The sequence below is a fragment of the Hydra vulgaris genome, chromosome 12, assembly GCF_038396675.1.
Source record: "Hydra vulgaris chromosome 12, alternate assembly HydraT2T_AEP".
NCBI lineage: Eukaryota > Metazoa > Cnidaria > Hydrozoa > Anthoathecata > Hydridae > Hydra > Hydra vulgaris.
Window position 1 is genome coordinate 17,129,308 of NC_088931.1, and position 25,693 is coordinate 17,155,000.

Here is a 25,693-nt window from a genome sequence, read left to right on the forward strand (position 1 = left end):
TCATTAAAACTTTTTCATAATCTTAAGGTCAATGATCTTCGCAAATAAAAGTATTTGGGCTATCTGGAATATTCTCACGAGGTATAGCACTTATCCATCTTTTTTTGTAACATCGTAGTAACCTCTGCATCCAGTGACACAACACTTAGAAACCACATTATAACAATCTAATTATTTAGCTCTAAAAATAAAGCAAATTTAATATACTAAGTGAAATTTATCATATAATAAATTAAAAGACCATGTACTTTCTATGGAATGCGCCATATTACAAATGTATATTTAAAAAAACTCGCCTACAGTTTTTTTAAAAGCATTAGGTTTACTCGGCCTGCCACTATCAACCATGGCCATGGTATCAACCTAACATCTGTTCAAGGAAAAGTCGAAAAATCCAGTAAATCAGACATTACGAAAAGATCACCTTTTTTAAAAAAAATTTATTGTAAATTTTTTCCCAATTAATTAATTCATATTTCTCTTTTATCAAAAAATATCACTTGAATATCAGGATCACTCAAATCATCAAATGCTCCATAATAGAATAATTTTTAAGTGATTTTTTATTACTATTTCTATAAACTGGATTGTATTTCTTTGATAAGTTTTACTAACTTTCTATTACACGACTTTTTCTTAATTCGATACTCTCAGGATTGAGATATTACAGATTCGATACTCTCAGGAGATTTTGTAGCAGTCATAGATCAATTCTTCTATCTATCCTTACAATTCTTTTTTCCAGCACTTTTATCATAGCCTCTGAGTTGTTAAGGGCTGATTAAAGAAGTTAATGTTTTAAACAGAATATACGATCCTTGACCTTACCAAAAAGATTAGCAAACCATTTAACAATAAAATATTTATATTGGGGATAAGAAAGAAAAGAAAATGCAAAAGTATAGTATATAAAATCAAGCCTTAAAAATGTTCAAATATATTTTTCTTTTGTTTCTAATTTATATTAACAATCTTCTAAATGCCTCAAACAACTTTAAATCTCTAATGTTTGCAGACGATACAAACTTATTCTACTCATCAACAAAAATCGAAAACCTAATTAAAAGAACAGATACTGAGCTAAAAAAACTTAACATATGGTTTTAAACAAAATAATTATCTCTAAATATAGAAAAAACTAAGTAGGGTAGGGTTATGTAATCTGAGCCTATTTTTACCTTACCATCAAAGAAAGTTTATACATAATTTTTAAAGATGTCTGAGCAGCACACGGCTGTTTCACTCAATATCGATATTCATTCTATTATATTCACTCAATTCATTTATATTTCATTTATATATTATCATTTATATATATTATTTATATATATTTATATATATTATATATTTTTTATATATCTTTATATATATTTATATATATTTATATGTTTATATATATTTATATATATTTACATATTTATATATATATTTATATATTATTTATATATTTATATATATATTTATATATTTATATATTATAAATATTTTATTTATTATTATTATTTTATTTTATTTATTATTAATATTTATTTTATTTATATAATTTTATTTATATAATTATATAATTTATATAATTTTATTTATATATTTTATTTATATAATTTTATTTTATTTATTAATAATATTTCATTTATTATTATTATTATTATAAATATTTTATTTATTATATTTATATATTATAAATATATATTTATATATTATAAATATATATTTATATATTTATATATATTTATATATTTATATATTATATATATTTATATATTATTTACATATTTATATATATATATTTATATATACATTTATATATACTTATATATATTATCATTTATATATTATCATTCATTTATATATTATATCTATTATATTCACTCAATACATCATTCTATTAAATTCACTCAATATCGATATTATCGATTCACACAATACCGGATTACATCATAACTTATGATAATTATGCGAAACAATGTTGTCCTGGCTGTCCTGTTGGTTCACAAACAAATTAGTAAAACAAAGTTATGTCTTTAAGCAAAAGCAAATATTTTACTTGTCTTTCAGTTGAAAGCAAACAAAGATATCTTGATAAAATTTCTAAAATAGATAATTTAGATCCATATAATCTATTGAAATCTGACTTGATTTTTTCAGTAGATTTTTATCCAAAAATTAGTTATCCTGATATTGTAAACTATTTAATGTTCGCTTTATCTCCTATATCCGCTGATGAACTTAAATGTTATAAAAGTTTAGAATCTTATAATTTTTTTCTCTCTGGTTGGGTCAAAGAAATTGGTTTAAAGTTATTCGATGAAAAATGTTTTTGTTATTGGAAGGGTAACAAATTTAAATATCATATTATATATATTCAGTACAACCTTTAAACCTTTAATTAATAAAATTTATAATTTTATTATATAATATATATATAACGAAACAGCAACTTTTACATGGATCATTTCTGAAAAGAATGGTAAAATATTGAGTGCTCATTGTAACTGCACAGCTGGTCTTGGAGAGGCATGTTCTCACATTGGAGCAATTTTATTTTATATTGATGCTGCTGTCAAAATTCGCGACTCTAAGACAGTCACAGAAGAAAAAGCATATTGGATGCTTCCATCGTCATCTAAAGATATTTCGTATTCAGAATGTGTCAATATAAATTTTACCTCTCCAAGTACTTTCAAAAGAAAATATGATGATATGATAGATATGTGAATCTAAAATATGATGATATCTAAAGAACAATAGTGATGCATTTACAAATAATAAATTAAATAATAATAATCAAACACCTCCAACTCAAAAAGAACTTGATACATTTTTCAATGAGTTGAGCCTTTGCAAGTCGAAGCCAGCCATTTTATCTGTTATATCTCCCTACAGTGCAGAATATTAACTCTCATTATTAAAATTGCATTTTCCAAAAATGTTACAGGACATATATGATTCCTCAACTTTACCTCTAAGTTACATGGATTTATGTAAACAATGTGAGCGTTTAAACTTGTCTGTGTCCGAAGTTGAGCAGTGTAATGTCGAGAAAGCTACAAGAGAGCAAGTAGTTTTATTTTCGAGCAGGGAGAATCACAGCATCAAACATGTATAGTGTATTTCACACACTTGATGACATGCCTGCGCTATCATTAATTTAAAAAATTTGTTATCCTGAAAGTTACCAAATTAATACATGGCAAACTAAATAGAGACTAGAAAATGAGAAGGTTGCTTTAGCAAAATATTTTAATATTATAAAACAGCATCATGTTAATTTCAAAGTGATAAAATGTGGGTTTTTTATATCTACAGAGTTTCCTTTCATTGGCGCTTCTCCAGATACTTTAATGTCTTGTGAATGTTGTGGAGAAGGATGTGTTGAAATTAAAAATCCTGCTAACCATAAAGATGAATTCATATTTGAAGCTACCAGTAACTATAAAACATTTTGCATCCAAATTATGAACACCGAAAAAAAGCTCAAACAAACACATCCATTTTACTTTCAAATTCAAACTCAATTACATGTATGTAAAAAAAAGCTTTTGTGATTTATTTGTAAATACTTCTAAAGATTATCACTAAAAACGAATTTATCCGGAAAGTGCCACGTGGACAGCTTGTGTTGCAAAATGTTAAAAAGTATTCATTAGCTCTATTAGCTCTTTACCATAATTAGTTGGTAAATATTTTACAAGAGATACCAAAAAAAAAGATTCGGTTTCCATTGCTGATCATGATTTGTATTGTTATTGTAAAGGTAATGGAAATGGTGAGTTGTTTCCTTGTGCTGGAAAGAGTTGCAAAATTAAACTTTTCCACTTGGTATGTTTAAAATTGAATAGTAAACCAAAAAAGAATTGGTTGTGTCCAGATTGTCGTAAAAATTGTTAAACACTTTATAAACTGTAATTTTATTTAGGGGTGGGAAAATTTTTTTTTATGTTTTAGGTAAGCACATTTAGGCATTTATAAAATCAATATTATCCAAATATAAATTTGGAGTTTTGAAAATGATAAGTTTGAAGATACAGTGAAATCCTGATATCTCTAACCCCAGATAACTCTTACTTCCAGTAACTCGAAGTACTTTAAGTTCCCCTTGAAACGTCACTAATACTTTCTTATAAAAATCACTAGATAATTTGATCCCCTGATTACTTTGTCCCTATGGCTGATATTTTGCTGATAACTCGAACTTTAGAAGAAAAATAACAACAAAATCTTATTAACAGTTATTAATTTTCATTCATTAAATTAATTTTTTTTGATTTTCGAAATATCAATCAAGTTAAATATTACTTCAAAACTAAGAAGAGTGACATTACTATATTTTATATTTTATGATGTATTTTATTTATCATTTCATGTTGAATAAAAGAAAAATAATGAGATTTTTTCCTTTATCACTTTCTTTACCCCTCGGCACTTAATAGAGACTTAAGAGCAACTATTTTATATTTTTAAAAATGTGTTTCAATTTGCTTCTGTTTTCAAAACATTGTTTATTGATGTTGAATTACATGGCTTAATTATTAAAATTACATAAATATGTTAATTACAAAAAACCATGACTTGGATGATAATAAAATTAAGCCAACAGTTATTAGTACAAAATCAGAATACAAAATCATAATAAACACAAGTTCCGTATTTGTTTGTGAACCATCATGGCGGCTAATTACTTAAAAGGATAGTGAGACCAGGCCGGAACACTGGATAAAAGCGAGCTTGACGTCGCAAGAATTTTTGTGTTTAAAAAAAAAAAAGTATTTCCGCGTAAAAGGTATAAAAATTCACTAACTTTAAAATAATAGTATTTTTTTTCTATAAATTCTTTTATCTTCAAATTAAAAAAATATAAAAGAACTATCCTTCCTTGTTAAATATATATTTCCATTAAACAGACTAAAATAAGATATTGTAAAAATATTGCTAAAGATTTGGGATCACTTTTCTATTTTCAACGATTTTTACGGAAAACCTGTCTTGGGCCAACTAAGATATTCTGACATAGCTACATGTTTGATAGTTGAAATTTGGAACACTTATCAATAAATGTCTATTCTATCTGAATTTTGGTGCATATTGCTCATTTTTGTAAGAAAAGTTAGTTTTTAATGCATTTCTATTTTTAATTCTATCACTTTGCAGTGTAAATCAAATTTTTTTTGTAATATGCACCAAATTATTGAAAATTCAATTCTTTATAAAAATGAAAATCAAAAAATTATTTTATGTACCTCCAGCTATGTTAAAAAATATGGTAATCAAACTGGCTGGTTTAGCAACAAATTTTTATTATTTTATGCTTAAATTTTTGTTTACATTTTTTAACAATCACGTGACCTTAATACCTTACGACCCAAACAAGAATATTGTGAATTTTATGAAAACAGCTTTTTTAGCGAGACAAATTTTGAACTATAAAATAAACAAGGTTAGACGGGTTTTTTCTCTTGAGGGTAATCAACTATCATCAGTTAAGTTTAATCCTATTATATCTTGTTCATCTATTTGTTAATAAATATTATTGGTATAATTACAAACATATAAATTGGTGTAAAAATATAATTTAAGAATTAGTACAAGTTATTGTCACAAGTTATTGAGTCCAGCAACCGTTCTTCTGGTTTAAAATGAAGTATGAGTCTAGTATCAACTGGGTGTACAAAGAAATACTACTTAAAGAACTTATCAATGGACTAACCGATTATAGAATAGTTTTTTATAAGAATAAAAACAATTTCAAATTTTATTTGTATATTTAAACACGCAAAAAAATTAAAGTTGGCGAGTCTTTATTTATTAACATTCTCACAACATATTATTAGAACTGTGTGCACATAATAAAAAGTTTTATAAAAGCTTAAGCTTTTAATTTTTAGGCTAAATATTCCTTAATTTAAATCTGGTTTTATTTAATAGTATCAATTTTCAAAAACTAGTCATTTAACAGTTTATCCCCCTTTAACGACATTTTCGTAATTTTGCGAAAATTCAATTTTCTTTACTGGCTTAAAATAAATCTGTTTTAGTTAACTTTAAACGTTTAAGTAAGATATTTTTGTTTTTAAAATAGTCCAACAATGTGTACATTTAATAATAAATATCGAAAATATATTCTTTCTGATTTTTTTTTTGATAAAAAGTAACATCAAATTACTAAAATTTAGCAAAGTTCGTCATTTGACGCGTTTATTCTAAAATTAAAGAAGTTTTTAAATATATTTGTGAAATCTCATCAGATAAAACATTTTATTGGTGTTTTTATTCTTTTTTACAGATTAAAATTATCTCTAATGTTATAAAAGTTATAAAGGTTTTAGTAACACCCCTTACGTGAATATTTTCTAAAAATAACAAGAAGCCGTAAAGCTCACCTGAAACAGCCGTGAGCACTGATTTGAGTTGTATTCTATAGACCTACATTACCGCTTTATTGGGTCTAAGTTACATATTTATATTTTTTCAATGGCATATACCAATTTATAGTAAATTATGACCAAAGTCATTGAGTATGTATTATATTTAGATTATTTGATCAAAAGTTTAAACATAATAGTACTTTAATAGATGTTTTGAACCTAAAAAAACTTTACTCGGTTAACCCTTTAACGAACCCGTGTTGTTTTTAAAATGCGGTCTGTCACGGAGAAAACTGTCCGTCAGAGTAAATTGTCCGATTGGACATTTTACTTCGGAGTAGATTGTCCTACATTGGAGTAAGTTGTACGCTTTGAATAATGTGAAATTTCATCAAACAAAATAGCTTAAATAAGATTGTGGACGTTTTAAAGTAAGACGAATTAAGAAAGTACTTAAAGAGTTTTTAGAAAAAAGAGCTTTTATTTTGTATAATTTAAGTTACTTTTAGAAATACTGTCACCATAGTTCTTATTCGTAAGAGTGTTATTATTATTAGTTCTTGAATTTAGTTATTATTATTATTTAATAATAATATTTACTACAATAATAATAATATTGTAATAACTAATTTAATTACTTTAAAATGAAACTAGAGATGATAGCTCCTTTCAACAATGATATACTGCATTAAAATAAAACACACTAGTATTTAGCAATTAGGCAAATATGTCGTTTTTTTCCTCGCACTTCAATCCTTTGTAACTATCTTCCATCTTCCTGGGTTCCTGACTCATGTATATATATATACATACTATAGCATATGTATGCAACATATTTGTTGCCATATTTTTGTTACATTAATTATGAATATTCAGATTTTTCATAATTCATAAATATGAATTTTCAGAAAAAGAAATAAAAAACAAAGAATAATGAAAGAAAAGACTGCTGCTCCATTCCAAACTCTTAGTCGATGTAGTAGCACTCTGCTAAAAGTCAGGCTATTGGTTAGTCGATGTATGTACTGAAGCCCCTGGCAGCAGGCTATTTCAGTATGATGTCAGTATGCTCATCTTAACTAGCAATTTAAGTTACAATTATATATATATATATATATATATATATATATATATATATATATATATATATATATATATAGTTTAAAAAATTTATTATATATTTTATAAGGCAAGGTGAATTAATCCAAATGTTCAAATTAGTAAAACAAATTGACAAACTAAATTTGCTAACCGAATTGAATATTTTAATACTAATTGTTGAGCAAGAGGTCATAAATTAAAAATGCATAAGAAGTCAATAACAGTCAGATAAAATTTTTTCACTAATGGAGTTGTAAATGACTGGAATTTACTAACACAAGAAATCATAGAGTCTCCGAATGTAAATTGATTTCAAAATAGCATTTATAAATACTTTAAATTTTAACTTCAAATCTCAGATCTTATGTATTATTTTTAATCCTTGTTAACTTTTTTGGCTGTTATAAACTGAAATTCAATGTAATTTCAGTTTCAACTCTTATTAGTTACAGCGCTATTTTTATAAATTCTATAATAAAATATCTATTAATAATTTTGATTATATAAAATTTTAATATGTAGTTACTAATAATATTAATTGTAATATTATTGTATTTTGATAAAGATATGAGTCATATCATAATAGTATTAAGATGTTATTCTTTTTTTAATTTTTGTATCTATATGTATGTGTGTGAGTTACATTTTCAGTTGTGAGTGTCATAAAGTTTTATATCAGATTTAAAATCAAGTAATCATTTTCATTGTACTACAAGTGAGATAATTGTTTGATTTTACAAGTTGTAGTTAGTTTATGATAAATAAGCTAGAAATTTAGGTTAAATAGTAGTATTAGCTTAAAGAGTAGTATTAGTTTAAAGCGTTATTGTTCTTCTTCTTCTTTATATTTGTACTTATTTTGTCTATAATTTTATTTATGCTGGAGCTTTTTTGTTTATTTGGATTTTTTTTATTTTTTTTTTTAATTTATGTTTGAGTTTGAAGAAGTTTTTTGTTATAAGGTTTCAAAGACTTGAAGTTTTTGATTTGCTTTTATTATTAAATAATTATATTTAAAAAAATGATTTTTTTTTATTCCTTCATTTCATTGATTTTAATTTTGTCATTATTTTATTTTAGTTTGCCTACTGTTGAAATATGGTTTTAATTTAGTAAACTTCCATGAATTTAAGTTTACTTTATTAATCATTCACCAACAGTTAAGGAAAAATTGAATTCAACTCAATAAAGGGAGGATTAGTTTTATTTTCAGGTAACATTGCAAAATATGATTTAACAGTAGTTAAATAATATCTTATTGCTGTTTTGTACCATTATTTATTTACATTTATGTTACATTTATTTTACATTTATTTACATTTATCTACTCAACTATAATATGTCTGCTGTACTATTTCTTAAATCCCACAAAGTATACCTTATCTAATCAAACAAACATATCATCGTTGTTTATGCAGTTGTGTTTCATTAATGGAACGGTTTATTTAATAGAATAGTGACAAACTAAAGCAGTTTCCAACTGCTTTAGCTTATTATTATTGTTGTTTAAAAATGAATACTGATTTTTTTTAAATTATAAGATTATCTTATCATTCTTGTAATTGTTTCAGTTGTTTATTTTATTTTTATCATTGTTATTTGTATCATTAATATTATTAGCTGCCATTTACTTAAACTTTTCGTAAATGACCTACATTATTAGGTTTTTTTGTCAAAATATATAATTTGGTTGACAAAGTCAAACAGTTTGGTAGATGCAATTTTAAAAAACACTTACCTTAGTTTTTTAAATAAAATGGATTAAGTGAATGATGAAAAAGTAAAACAAGACTTTCTTGATATTAATATTTACTTAACTTAAGGGGTCTATCCAATTAGTTGTACTCCCAATGAAATAAGAATATATGTTTTCTAGGTTTAGAATGGAAGATAATCAATTAAAAAATATGACAAAGAAGGGTTTATGGGTTGAGATTATTTTTAGAAAAGAGCAGAGAAAGTAAATTATTTTTTTTTGTCATTTAAACATCTTACTTATCATCTTAGAAGAACAAGCTCTACAAGGTTTCAGAACGTTTTTACTGGCGTGGAAATTTTCGATAAAAATTTTTCTATCATTTTGGCAGATCTAAGCAGTTAAAGCAAAAATAAAAAATTCATTTTTTATTTAAGATAATTGTTCAAAACTTAAAATATTATCATGAGTTTACTGTGATTCTGCTACAGTCCATCAAGTAAATGTAGAAGAGTACACTCTGAAAACTTCAAGTTTTCATTTTCAATTTTATATTTTGTACAAGGTCAAAAAAAGCTATGGCGTTGCTATTGGAGCTTAAAAAACTTCACTTTAAAAAAAATCAATAATTCTTATAATATTGTATATATATATATATATATATATATATATATATATATATATATATATATATATATATATATATATTCTAATAATATAAATATATATATATTCTAATAATATAAATATATATATATTCTAATAATATAAATATATATATTCTAATTATATATATATATATATATATATATATATATATATATATATATATATATATATATATATATATATATATATATATATATATATATATATATATATATATATATATATATATATATATATATATATATAGGTACGTGCGTAAAAATTTTTCTATCATTTTGGCAGATCTAAGCAGTTAAAGCAAAAATAAAAAATTCATTTTTTATTTAAGATAATTGTTCAAAACTTAAAATATTATCATGAGTTTACTGTGATTCTGCTACAGTCCATCAAGTAAATGTAGAAGAGTACACTCTGAAAACTTCAAGTTTTCATTTTCAATTTTATATTTTGTACAAGGTCAAAAAAAGCTATGGCGTTGCTATTGGAGCTTAAAAAACTTCACTTTAAAAAAAATCAATAATTCTTATAATATTGTATATATATATATATATATATATATATATATATATATATATATATATATATATATATTCTAATAATATAAATATATATATATTCTAATAATATAAATATATATATATTCTAATAATATAAATATATATATTCTAATTATATATATATATATATATATATATATATATATATATATATATATATATATATATATATATATATATATATATATATATATATATATATATATATATATATATATATATATATATATATATATATATATATATATATATATATAGGTACGTGCGTATCTGGCTTTTTACGGCACCGATTTCAAAGACAAAAACTGTGACCGTTTTTTTCACAGCGTGCTCGAAGTCGGTGTGGTAAAGATGTATTTATTTGTCTTTTTTTTTAGAATTTTATATCAGCTTAGACTTTATTAAAAAAGTAGAATGTTTTATCTTGTGTAAATTATGTTTTTTTTTTACGTGTTTTTCAGTTTTTTTATTGGTATTTAAAATTTCGTTTCTGTTCTGGCACTGCATTGATATTGAAGGCATGTTGGTACATATTTGAAATTTTCCAGTCAACTGTATAGATCTATTTTCTATGTGTCTGCCAAATTTCATTAAAAAATATTATATACGGTATGACCACATACCGTATTTTTCGACCCAGTGGAGGTACCATTTCCACCTCTTTTAGTGTTACTGTTACACTTTATAAAACTGTTTCTGCTATTGTTACTGTTACTTTTGTTAAAAGTTCTGTTATTTTTTTTACAGTTACCAGTGATTTTCATTCGGTTTTAAAATTTCGTTTTTGTTCCGGAGGTGCAATAATATTGAAGGCATGTTGGTACATATTTAAAATTTTTCAGGCAACTGTATAGATCTATTTTCTATATGCCTGCCAAATTTCATCAGAAAATATTCATGACCACATACCTTATTGTTCCGCCCAGTGGGGTAAGTATTTCCACTTCCGTTACATAGTGTTAAGGGGAGGGGCGGTTTTTGACAGTAGAAAATTCAGTATTTTTGATTTTTTATTTACTATAATGATATATTTTATTAGAACTGTTATACAAACTTTTTTTTAATAGTCTTTTACTACTAATATTTGTATTTTCTTTTTTTATAATTGTTAAATGATTGACACAAAAACTAACAAGTATAATTAAGGTGGTTATATAATAACTTTTTTTTAATGGCTTACTCTTTTTACCCACCAAAATTAGTTTAAAGGCAAAGTTCTGCAAAATAAAATTTAAAATGCTAAAATTAAAATTATATAACACTATCTAAATATTAATACGCTAATGAATAGTGCGCATAGTTACGCCTAATGTTCGTATTGTTAATGACGGTTCTGTATTCTGTAAAATACACCATTTCTTAGTTTTTAAGAAGTTTCTAGACTTTTTTATGCGCGGTTACATTTTCCATGTGGTCTTTCGAGTAAAGTCAGCTGGCGAATTAGAGATGATGTACTTTTATTCTCAAGAAGAATTGATGTTGTTCATTGTTTAAAACAAATATTTAAATAATCGTTTGTTTGTTGTTGGTTGTTTTTATTTTTCTAATTTTTATAGCCTGTTTTCATTTTTTAGAAGAAGTTATAAATAAAATAGTTTTTTTAGTACAATCTAAACATGAATACTGTAATTTATCTAATCTTCTAAATATGAATACTGTAATTTAATAGTGTTAGTGTCGTTTCACTTTCTTTTTTATTAAAGAAATTTCTAGGCTTTTCTAAAAGCGTTTTTTTACTCCACTCGGTCTTTCAAGGAAGGTCTTCCAGCCGATTAGAGCTGATAAATTTTTAGTTTCAAGTGGAACTGATGTTGTTCATTGTATAAAAACTAAAATTTGTTTGTTGTTCGTTGTTTTTCTTTTTCCGTTTTTTTTTTAGAAGAAGTTAAAACTAAAATGACTTGAAAAAATTTTTTTTTTAGTACAATGTTTCTTTTTTAGTAAAGTGTTTCAGTTTTGTCTTCAGTCTTTTAAGATTATTTTAAGCAAGTATTTTTCATTTTTTAGAGCAGTTAAAAGGAACTGAAGGCCTTTTTAGTAAGTATATAGTGTATAGTAGTTTACTTATAGTTTATATTAGTAACATAGTTATATTAGTTTATATATAGTTTATATTAGTTCATATAGTATATAGTAGTTTATTTATAGTTTATATTAGTAAGTTATTTATAGTTTATAGTAGTTCAAGTTTATTTATCGTTTATATTAGTAAGTTTATTTATAGATTATAGATTAGGATTAATGAGAATACAAATTTTTTTTTAGACAAGCAAGCTGACAGCGACTTAAGTAAGTTTTATCATTTAGATTTTATTTGAGTACGAATGTAGCATTAGCAATTTTATTGTATATAATTTTATCTCAATTTTTATTTTTAGACAGACAGGTAGAACTCAGTAAGGACTTAGATTTTGTAGATTTAAAAACTTTTTTTGAATATTCTTTTAAAGCATTGAATATGTTTTAAATATTTTAATAAATTTTGTCATTTAGGTGTGGTAACATCATCAGTTGGTGCAAATAGTAATGTCTTTTATTTTATTTTACATCAAATAGTAATGTCTTTTATTTTATTTTAAAAAGAATCGATAAATATTGCTTTTTTAAACATTATCATCAGGATAAAATAGATAAGATAGATAAAATAGCTTTTTTATGTAATATTTTTTTATTTAGTTATAACTTCAGTCGCACCTGCCACAACAGGTAACTTAGTACATTTATTTTAATATACTTGAATTACATATGTTACTTAACTTTTCAAGCAATAAATATTGTTTATTTCAACCTTATCGTCAAGATTATATAAATAAATTTTTTATTTCATAATTTATTTTAGTTGCTTCTGGATCAACTTTAATATGGTAAAATGATTATATGAATTAATGAGTTACCATTAAAAATAATGGTAACTCATTAATTCATATTTTATTATAGATAAATGTAGATAAAAAACTGTAAGTTGGAAAATTTTGTAGATTTAAAAATTGTTTATTGTTTGTTTGTTTTTCTGTTTAGTTGACAACAATGAAGAGAGAGGTAGTATGTTTAAAAGGATTTTTATTTTTTTATAAAGTAACTAAAATGTTTTTTAAAATATTGTTGTTGACTTAAAAGTAAAACAGTAGGTTTTTATAATTTTATACAATAAGCCCAAGAACTTAGGTAATACTTAAAATTATATTGTCAATAATAGAGAAGAAATTTAAAATTCTCAGTAAGACAGTTTCTTATTATTTTAAATCAAGTTAGTTTAATCAAAATTTATTTTCTTCAGTTGATCAAGAGAGAGCTAATAAAGGTATTAGTTACATTAGTTTAGTGAATTTATTTTTAAAAAGTTAAGTAGATATTTTAACGTCTATACATTTAAGTGCTTTTATTGATTAGACACAGAATTGAAGACTGAAATAAGTCAGTGTTTTTGCTATTAGATAATTGTTAATAGGAAATTGTTTATTTATACTGTAACTGGAATTTTAAAACTTCAAGTACTTAAGCTTTATTTTCTTTTTTTCTTTTAGGAGAGTTGCAAAAAAAACTATGTATAAATTATGTGATTAGTATAGTTAAATAAATTAAGCATTTATATCTGTACACTCAGTAGTCCAAGTCAGTTGTCACATTTTAGAAATTGTCCAGGAGAGAGTAAATAGTAAAATAATTAGTCTTCATTGGCTTTTTTATTCTTGATGGTTAAATTTATGTTTTATTTAATTTGTCTTGAGGCACATAAAATATAATTTTGACAAAAATAAAAAGTTAAATAAAAAAAGTGAAAAGTAATTTCTGAACTACAGAAGTTTTTCCTTTGAACATTTTGGGGACACCAGACCCTTTATATTGACCAAACTTTGTTTCACATTGTTGCAGGAAAACAGTCTTCATACCTATGTAAATACTGAAAAAACTAAAAAGGTCTCATACATAACTCATTTTCACAAAAAACTGGATAACCGACCTTTGTCTTCTGATATTAAAATTTAAAGTTTATTTTAGTTTTTAAGTTTTGGTTTAGTTTATAGTTAATTTTAGTTTAGTTTTTATTAGTTTTAGCTTCAGTTATCTTTTTTCTTACTTTAGACAACTTCATGGATGAAATGAGGGGAATAGGTATAAAAAATTATATTTATATATTTATTTATATGTAAATATAATTCTATCAATTATTTTGAGGTATATTTTTTGTCTTTAGTGTCTGGTAGAAGCATAACTGGTAGGGCTGTGTTTTAAATTTTATATATTTTTTACGGAGAAATATGTGCAATAGGTGAAAGAATTATTTAATATAAATATGACATTTTTAAACTGTTTGCATTTTGCTCATATTTTAATTAAAATTAAATTTCTCAGTTTAACTCTTTTTAATTTACTTTTTTTAAATTTATTTTTAGCATCCTCTTCATCCTGTGAAAATGGTGAGGTTATGCTTTATATTTTGATTTAAAATATTGTAAATATTTTTAAATTTTATTATATCTTTCTATTTGTAATTTTAGAGCCGTTAACATTTGAGGAATATCAAAGATATCGCTCCCAACACCCAGGGCCTCTCTCGGAAAGGTCCTTCAATAAGTGGCAAAGTAATGGCGGTATGGATGACCCATCCTTCAAATGGAGGGCTCATCCATACCGGGGTGTTGGGAGAAACAGAAGAAAAAACAGCAACCAAAAGGTTGTAAATGTCTTCTATCAGTAAAGATATTTATAACTTTTTTGTTGCCGTTTTTTCTTTGGTGACTTATTTTTATTTTTTTTAATTTTGTAGTTTTTTTTTTAATTTGTAATATTTTATAATATGCTGTTGTATATTTGGTTTATTTTCGTCTTTTTTAATTGAAATTTCCTTTGTTTTTCACCAATTAAACTTAAATATAGTTAAATTGATTCACTGCCCAATCATCATAAATGATGCTACATTCTATTTGTTAAAAATAATTAATTGGTAGTTTAATTTATTGAAAACACTGCTTTTAAAATTTACTCTAAGCCAAGACTATTTAGCTATATAAATAAATTGCAGAAAGAAAAGCAGGTAAATTGTATTCCAGTTGTTTTTTTTTGTTTTGTTTTGTTTTTCTTTTATGTCTACTTATCTGTTACAATTTTTATTTTAGGTTTGTCATATGACGCATTAATGCAATATAAAAGATCAAAGTTTACATATTTTTTACAATTTGTTATACACATGTTTGATTGTAAATCGACTTTTTTTTGTTTGAAACGTATTTGTACTCAATTGCTTAGTTATTTATAATAAATTTATTTAGTTGTGTGCATTTATCGTTTTAAAGACAATTTCCTTTTTTAAAGAAACATGTATCAAGGGGATACCAAAAAATTAATAACTCATAAATAATTTAAGTTCACTTCATATTAATCTTATTAATTAAAGTTCATGTTATAAAAAATATAACAAGAATTTAGCTTTAATCTTTCGTCAATTTAAGGCATGATGAAGTGTTATTATTTTGTGTCAGTAACTAAAAACGTATTGTGTTAAACTTAGTAATGTCTCGGAAAATGGTTCTGCCATACACTGATATGAACTATATCAGTTGTAAATTACTCAAATAACGTTAAATAATTGGTAAATTAATTTATTTTAATTTTACAGATGGTTAAATTTTTTAATTTGAAGGCATTTTTCTTACAGGGTAGTAGTTAAGATTTTGCAACTTTAAATTGTGGAAAACAGCCACTATAAATTAAGTAACAGACCGACCGTAACCCGTATTACAGGTTGCTTTCTGCTAGTTTTATGATGATTGTGCATAAAAATCATTAAAAGCAAAAACAGCATTTTCTCAGCTTTTTCCATACCCATAATTTACCATATAGCCACCTTAAGCTATATATGATATATAAAAATTATACATACATTTAAAAAATTTTTTATGGAATAATGGTGATTTTTTAAATTATTTAATTATGATTAATAGCCGACCCAATTAAATAGTAGTATCATGATTGTTGAATTTAATTTAGTGCATCAGGGGACCTCACAAGAAAACAAATCTATTTTATGGTAAAGCTAAAACTTATTTAGCTTGTAATTTTCCAATACCAGCTCATTTAAATATTGTCTGTAGAAATGGACATGTACTGCATATATTTGCAACTAACAACGATTCATATAAAATAACTGTAGAACTAATCCGTAAGTATTTTAACATCAAAATTTGTATAAGTCAGATTCAGCAACTAGTTAGAACATCAAAAGTCTTTGTAAACCATTTTTCACGAAATTCGAAACCATTTGTTGGCATCTGTAATATGCTCTTTGTATACCAAATAACAACATCTGCTGTGGCACAAACATCGCAATCAATTGCAACCTCAATTGACTTTGCTACATGTTCCTCATTTTCTTCTCAACAAATTGGTGTATCAAATAGTGATCACTTATCTCCTCTATCTCGTCCTACTTTAAAAACCTCTTCTCATGAACCACTATCCAGTTTGAGAGCTGACCAGTTGAGTCCCAGAAAAAAGGTTATTAGAAAGAGATTAACCATTTTGGCAAACAAGATGGCAATTAAGAAGGGAAAGCATAAAGAGGACATTAAAGGTTTAAGAGATAAGGCAAAGGCTAGACCATACAGATTTAAATATCTAAATCAAGTTATTACTCGTAAGGAAAAGATAATTTCTCAACTTAGAAAAATATTAAAAGAAAAGTTTTTAAATTTACAGTTAAAAAAACTTCAAAATCAAATTTTTTGTTTGAAACATCAGTTGACATCCACGCAAAGAAAGTTTTCTTATCAAAAGGCAATGTTAAGCCAACAACTTGCTGAAAAAAATTCTGCAATTCTTGTAATGCAAAATGGCATTCTGAATTTACAGGAAGGAAGGAAATTCAGCAAGTAACACAAAACACCAAAAAAGAAAAATGCTACTCAGCAGATATTAGGAGACTTATATATGACATTTATTATGATTCTTGGCTTGTGTGCCAAGTTCCTATACAAAGTGTGCCATCTCTGCTTCAATTTAGTCAAACTCCACATCGTACAACTGTAGAACAAATGATGCGTGAGCTTGGTGTGCTTTCAGACTTACAGGCTGCTGACTTACAGCATTTACAACAAAAGATCTGACACTTGGTTTTGATGCAACAACTCAGGAGGGTGTTCATGTAAATGCTGTGCACTTGACAACGGAATCAGTATGTATGGGTGTAGCTATTGATCAACTTCCTGGAGGTACAGCTTATGACTATCAGAGTCATATTACAAAGTCTATTGATAATCTTGCTAAGTTATATAGTGATTTCTATCAGCTCAAATATACTGACGTAAGAAGCACTATTATTGGGAACATAACAAACACAATGAGTGATAGAGTTGCAACAAACCATGCAACAATTGCAAAGTTAAACCTTGTTTGGCAGAAATCATTAAATGAACTGAGCTGTCATTTTCACCCCTTAGGCACAATGACCAGTTCTTGTAAGTCTTCACTTAAAGCATAAGAGACTTCAAAAGGGTAACTCTTTGGAAGAGATTGCATTGCAGTCTCTTCCAAAGAGTTTCCCTTTGCTACAAGGATGCAAAAGGTACTCTAACTAATCTAAATCATTCTTTTACTTATATATATTTAGTTTTCTGAATAAAATTTCGAATTAAAATGAAATATTAAAATTAGTGCATGTTTTTATTTCACATTCTTCTTGCAATTGCCAAAATGAGCTTTTTGATATTCATAGGTGATCCAAAAGGTTTTGTAACCTTTTTGGACCAACACGATTTGCCCAGAGGATTGCTACCACGCTATAGAGGCAATAAACTACATATGCTTTTTTACACATGTGGTATTTTGATCCATCATTATGCCATATTGAAAATATTTCTGTGTTCTGGCTTGGCGTTATGTGGAGGTCTGCGAAATAGTTTATTTCAAGACTTTACATCTGAAACAGGTATCTTTTTTCTTTTTTATACCTGTTCAGTTCATTTGATAAAGTGTTACACAATATTATAGGCTATAGAATTAGTTACAAATATAGTTACAAATACAAATTACAAATAGTAATGACATTTGCAAGATTAACGGGGAGTATTATAAACAAAGATTATTCTTTGTTACTAATTAACTTTTTCACCTTTGGTATTCGTGAGTTGTGTGTTTTAGCTTTAATTGGAAAGCTACTTTCTGGTCCTTGGATGACAAAATCTTATATTGCACAAGGTATGAGACTTGACAACATATCTAGCATTCAGGTAGTAAAAGATGTTCGGAACACTCTTATTGAGAGCAGCAATTATCTCTACTTAAAAGAAAAATTGATTTCTTTGGTAATGATATTGAAGATGTAGTTTTTGATTCAATAATCAGCTTTTGCCCAGTAACTGATGAAATGAGTAAAGCATTAGCTGACTGCCTTAATGCAGTTATTAGCGTCATTGACAGGCAGTACAAGCGGCAATTTGAAATGAGTTCTAATGATCACCTTAAAGACCAGACTAAGTCAGCTAGGCTTCACAGCATTGATTCAGATGAATTTATGGGTATGTTTTGCGCTGCAAAGCACAAAGCTCTAAATGCCACTTTTTGTTTTTTTTCTTCAAAATTTCATGCTTACAAAAATAAAACAACTGCTCTGCTATGCAAAAAGCCAAATGATATTCAAAACAAGTTGATATTATGGGTTATCTCTAATGCCAGAAAATAGCGGGTTACAAATATGCAATGTCATAATGACCTGAAGTTAGAATTGATAAACGAATGGCAGATAAAATTCAGAAAAAAGAAAACTAAGAATGCAGAAATGTAGAAAAAATATTTAAAAATTGCATGCCTGATCAGGTAAAAGAAATGTTTCTTGACCTAGAAAATAATGAGGCTTCAGATATTGAAGAAATTCTTATTGGACCTTCTATTGGAAGAAGTATTTGCCACATGTGGTTTGATAATGCCACTAACACCCAGGATGTATATTACAGCAGAATTGTTAGCATTAAAAAGAAGAAAAGTGATTTATATATAGTTTCTTATTGGAAACCAAAAGAGAATGAAGATGATGATGGTGTTGAGTATGAAGAGAGCAAATATCAACTTTCTGCATACAGTGGTGATATGGTGATAACATAATAGAAATGTGTAATAAGGTATATGTTATTTTAAATAATAGTATGTCTTATAAACTTGCATTAGCAGATATTATTTACAGATAGTAGGTTAATCTTTATTTCTTATAATAAATTTTACAGTGCCTAATGAATATCATATTCTCTACCCTCCCCTTTTTTTAAGATAATGAAAAAATTTATAATTATTTAATTTGTTTTTATGTATACATATATGTATATAGAAATGTAATTTTAGGTAGTCGGTTAGTTACCGATATCCAACAACCAGGTTGCAACAAGCTATGAGAAACCAAAGCTCATTTACTATTTGACACATGCCAATTGCCTGGCTCATGACAATTAATGTTAATCATAGTGATGGCTATACATTGTTTCTACCCAGAAAGACAGACTTTTGCTTGCATGGATTGAGAGATGTTTGTGTTTAATTACAATAAATCAGTACACTCTAGGCAAATGGCATATGCCATTACCAGAAAGTTACACTAATGATAATGGGAAATGTGTTGTGTATCAGGAATTAAGTGATTTTAAATTTTTTTTTAAGTTAGGAAATCATTCTCATCTTCTCTAATTTGTAATGGGTTTTTCAGTTATTGTGCTAAATATCTAATATAATTTCATTTATCTTTTATTGGAAGGTTTTAACTATGATGGCAGCATGCTACTGTAGATGTTTATCTTAAAGACCTCAAAATTATATTTATTAACTCAGTAATAACAGTTACATGTTAATTTATTATAGGTTAGTTAATTGTTAGCCTTAATTTTTTTTAAAATTTTATATATCTGATATATTTTATCTTATCTATCATTGCAAGGTTACACAACATGATGAAAACCACACGATTGCTTCGATGGATGTTGATCTTTTTCATATCAAGGTTAAACCGGTTCATATTTTTTTAGAGATTGATTATGTATATTAATGCAATAATAACAGTTATATATTAATTTATTATCCGCGACAAAAGGCATCCTTATTTATTATCCGCAACAAAGGCATCATAAATAGGTATGGCGATATTATTTTAGGGGTTTACTTTATTTTAGATATCATTGGATGTGGTTTCGTTTGCGTACTAAAGAATCGACTCTTTCTAGCTATGGATGTCACAGTTTTATTTGCTTCAAAAACTAGGCTTTCTTGAAAGCCACAATTCTGTTAAAAACGTTACTAAGCAAAAAAGAAAATAATTATTATAGTCTAAATTTTCTTGTTAAAGAAGTATGTTTTTAAAAAATTTTTTTTTTTTTTTTTGCGTTTTGTTGGAATTTATGTATAGTTAGAAAGATATAAGTAGGGTTAGGACTATTGTAATTGTAATGAAAACAATAACAGTAACAATAATTATTGTTATTGTATTAACTTAATTTAGAAACAATAACAATACTTGTGATTTACAACTACTGTAATTCTGTAATACAATAACAATAAATATTGTATCGCAATTCATCTTTATAAAACAATAACAATATCTGAAAAAAAAATGTATTGTAATGACCCACTACAATAACAATAAATATTGTATTGTAATTCGTCTTTGTAATACAATAACAATATATTGTTAAAATAGTGTCAAAATTTAATAAATGTTTTAATAGTTGCCGACTATATACCCTTGTACCATTGAAATAGGGTACAACTAATATTTAATGATTGATTCTATTATATTGAAACATAATGGGAGGGGGAAGGGGTGCCAGAATGGTAAATTGGGCAACTTTAAATATTGAAAATCAAAGTTAACGGTAACAAAAAAAAGGAAACCACTATTTTTCTGCAAATGAAAGGGATTCGGCAGACCTAAGACAGCGGTTTAACATAAAATATGTCCTGAGAAAGGTAAAATAAATAATAAAAATGAAGTGAATAGTTTTCTTTAAGTTTAAAAATTACAGAATATTTTACAATAATAAACTACTGAATGCTCATCAAATTGCCAACAAATGCAAAGTCCAGTTACTTTCGCGTTCGGCGCGTATTCACAGTAAGCACGGAACGTAAAAAAGACACCTTTTAAACGTCTTTTGAACAATTTGGACGTCTTTTCAACGTTCAAAAGACGTCTTCTTTGGGTCCCAAGCCTACTGGGTTAACACAATGAAAACTGGCTTTATTAAACAGTCGAAGCAATGTTTCGATGCTCGACTCTTACTTGCTATTTTTTTTCAGATGAATCTTTAAAGAATCAAAATAACTTATGTCTTTAGAGAACAAAAGTGAAATTAATTCTTCCACGATCATACGCAATACTCTAATACTGTGTGGAAACGTCTTTCCAGCCAACATAGCACCAACACCTGTAATTGCAATTTTCAATACACCTTGAAGAACATGACATTAATGTACAAACACAATCAACAGTTGCTGGATTTTTTCAACTGCTTTAACTACTAGCTTTTTCTGAAGGACTGAGAACCACCATAGCATTACCAACGTAGTCAAAAAGATCAAAAATTAAATTTCTGTGGCTTTTTGTACCACTATGGCTCATGTATGTAGCATACAATTCTAAAAAATTCCACATACGACTACGATTACTGTTCATAGTAGAGATGACAACAGTAAAACCTTTATCCTCTTTAATTAAAACACTAACAACTCCTTTGTTCTGCGCCCTTTTAACATTTCGAGCGGTCATAAAGTTTGTGTAGCAAGTAGAGTAGCGCTTGCTATCTTCGAATATTTTAATCTGCAAACAAAATAAATAAATTAAAAACTACGCTCTTTTTATTTGGTACGGATTAATTATCATTAATTATCAAAAGTATATTTGCGAACGTATACCTTACGTAATAGTACCAATAAAATACCACAATGAGTGAAAACTAAAAACCTTATTGCTACGAAATTATCCTGAATTAGCAATTTAAATTCGGGAAACTTCTAATAAAACTATTTATAAGTAAAGTCTTGTATTGTAAAAAGAGTATACCAAAACTTCTATAGAATTTCATTTATTATATTAGTTGTAATTTATATAATATACTATTAAATAAAATCTTCTTAAACATTTTGTGGTTCATTCTCGGGTACAACCAATTTTACCCGATTCAAAAAATATTTTATGTTGAATTGCTATCTACTTAGTATTTATTCAATAAACGTTTAATTAACTAAAATTTTAAATTTTGATAAGTCTAAAATTATATTTTAACTTTAATTTTAGACAGCCTAATTCTTTCCAGCCGACTAGTACAAATTAGGTTTTTTATTGTTTTATAGTCATGGTTTTTTATTACGTAATAAATAATTCTTCCGCGGAAGAATTGACATCCGTGTCTAGACAATATTAAAGCGTGTCAGTATTAATGCGTGACAAGTTAAACTTTCTGAGTTGCCTAAGTCAAAAGAAAATTTCAATATTTGAAAGATTCATAATCAAATGCAGTAAAAAGGTAAGTTTTATGATTCATTTTTTTAAGCCTGTGAAGGAAATGTTTCTTCACAGTGTTAAGCCTGAAATTTCAAGCCTAAATTTCAAAAGCGCAAATTTTAAGAGAGTACTCAAAGTTTGTTTTTTTTCCACAAAAATTGTGTGGCTCAATTTTTTGACTACACACTCTAAGTTTGTAAACATAAAAATGTAAAAAACTAGCAAAAAAATGTTTACAATTTTTTGAATTTGCATCTACACACTTAAAAAAAAGGTAGAAATTTCTACCTTAGAGTAGGATATGTGATATACCCTTAGTAAGGTACAATTTTCTACCTTTTAGGGTAGAAAATTATGTTAAAAAACAACTATTTATCATTCAATTTTCTAACTTAATGGTATAATTTTCTACCCTGTAAGGTAGAAAATTATACTTTACTAAGCGTATATTACATATCCTACCTTAACTAAAAATTTCTTTTTTGAATAAATATGATTTATAAACCAGAGTAATTTTTTTAAATAGGCTCCAACTAGTAATTAAAATTGCTTTGTTCATCTTTAAGTTATATTATAAGATTGTAAAATGGGGATCCTAAAGTAGACTAAGTAATACTTGCTATAAAGTTGGTATTGTCACTTTTTGAGCTTGTAAATGATTTCTTTTAAATTTGCAGAAACTAGACTCCCACCTAGTCGCAAAAGGCAAAAACTCTGATGGAATAACTTTGAAGATGTTGAACCGACTTCAAAAAATGTTTCACAAGTCAAATGCAAGTTATGTCCAGATTTCGTCTCAAAAAGAATCGCTAGACCAAATGCTTCTGCAACTGGCATGAAGTCACACCTTAAGCGCAAACACGAAACTGTGTATAATGAAGTTTTGCGGCAGGAGGAAGAAGTAAAGTCTTAACAAGCCACTTCTGGGGAAAAACTTGAGTTTTTGGCATCAATAGGAGGTAATCATTTTTTAATACTTAATGATTCTGAAAACTTGCAAAACTGCTTTTAGGAGTTAAAGCTCTTGTGATAACAGCAATTAAAAATATATCTAGGAACTTGAGCTGGTAGTTACTTTCAACTGCGTGGGAAATTCAGAAAGCCAACACATTTTCTAAAGCTGAAGTCGCAAGATCCTATACAATTAAGATTTGACTATGAAGTGTGTCTAGACCTTGCAAACTAAAATGTTTCATTTCACTTTATGGAACTCCCATCGATTCAACAAATGTTTCAAGCAACTTGTCTGCAGGTATATTAGAGTTCTATTCCAATATTTATGCTAACAACGACCCGAGTAAAGTAAGCTTCAAATGCCAGGTGTTATTGTGATTCAAAATTTTTTAAACTATTTTTAGTACACACTTCGTTCTGCAAGGACCTACGCTCAGAATAAACTTCCCATTGTATATGAGACTACAAAAAAAGCTGTGAAAAACATTGTCTTTTCTGAAATCAAAATGGTTATGCGCATTGGTTTCACCACTGATGGATGGTCCTCTCCAGCATGTGACAAGTATAGTCCATTACAGTCCATTACATCAACAACAACTACCAAATACGGAGATTTTTGTGGTGTTGTGAGCCAACTGATGTCCCACAAATTGCTGAAAACTTACAATAAATCTTCTCGAAGTACTTAATGCAATGGTTTGGGGCAAAATTTGAATGGTATTGGTTATATCAGTAAAAAATATTTTATTTTATTTTTTGATTTTTTTCAAGTAAATTATAATTAACTAAAAAATTGGGAGACTTTACTGTATTAGTAGATTTTCTGTCAAATTCCAATTAAAAAAGTTGTTTGGCAACTTTTAATGTTGATCATTTTGATGGAAAATATAGTTATAGTAGGATATATAGACTTTGGTATTCACAATGCAGTCGCATAACGTCATTAGCGCCTGTGTCCAAAATAGCAAAAAAGGGCCTTTTTATAACAAAAAATAAATTTTTTTAGAAAAAAGCTTTTTATAAAAAGACGAGCATTTTTTTGGAGCCTCTTTATTCGCTTGCGAATAAAGAGGCCCCAAAAAAATGCTCTAAGGAAAAAAATTTCCTCTAAGGAAAAGGCTCTTTACCCCCGTTTCGCTATGCTACTGCACCAATGCGTCTTTAACATTTTTGTTATCAATGTGTCTCTAACATTTTTTGATTTACAAAGTCAGTTACCCAATGGTTGTGAAATTTTTCTCACTCATGATGCTGCTGCCGTCAATGTGAAGGCTTTTTCAAAAAACTCATCATCAGTCTCATCAGTTTCCTGTGTCAACCATCGGTTAAATCTGGCCTGCTTGGCTGGACTTAAAGCATGTCCTTGGTTCTAAAAAGAAAAAGCGTTTTCCTCTTTGCTTCGAAACTCTCCCAAGATTGCAGGCCAAATGGAAGTCACTGCAGCGCACTTGAAACAAAAAATTTGTTTAAAGGACCACTCCATAAAATTCAAAGCTTTGTCAAGACACGCTGGAATATTATGTTTTTTTGCTTGAAGTCAATTTTAGATGCGAAGCCTATTCTTCTATACATACAAAGAAAAGGAAAGAAAAATGAATTCCCTGACAAGCAGAATACCTGGTGGAGAGAAATTCCTGATGAATCCATTTTTGAAATCTGGCAGAAAGTTTTGCCCTTGGTGAAAAGGCTAAATGACGCAATCAACACCTTGTCTGTTGAAGACAAGCCATCAATTCATGAAGTCATTCCCGAAGTGTTCAACTTGCACAAAATCTTCTCTGACAGCATGACAGAAGAAAACACAGAAGATGTGAAGAACTACTATGCAGCTGTTTTGTCCCAGCTTGAAGAAAAGTCATGGCCGCAATGAGAAAGCTTT

General features: G+C 26.8%; 1 protein-coding gene and 1 long non-coding RNA gene across 2 annotated transcripts in view; one reads left to right on the forward strand and one right to left on the reverse strand.

Annotated features, from left to right (window-relative positions):
• The window catches only part of LOC136088525 (uncharacterized), a 68,428-nt gene that overhangs the window by 29,088 nt on the left and 13,647 nt on the right, over positions 1 to 25,693 (reverse strand). The window lies entirely within an intron of this gene.
• Positions 13,824 to 19,402, forward strand: LOC136088522 (uncharacterized). Its single transcript, XR_010642231.1, has 2 exons — positions 13,824 to 14,803; positions 14,885 to 19,402. It is a non-coding gene; the product is annotated as an uncharacterized LOC136088522 (long non-coding RNA).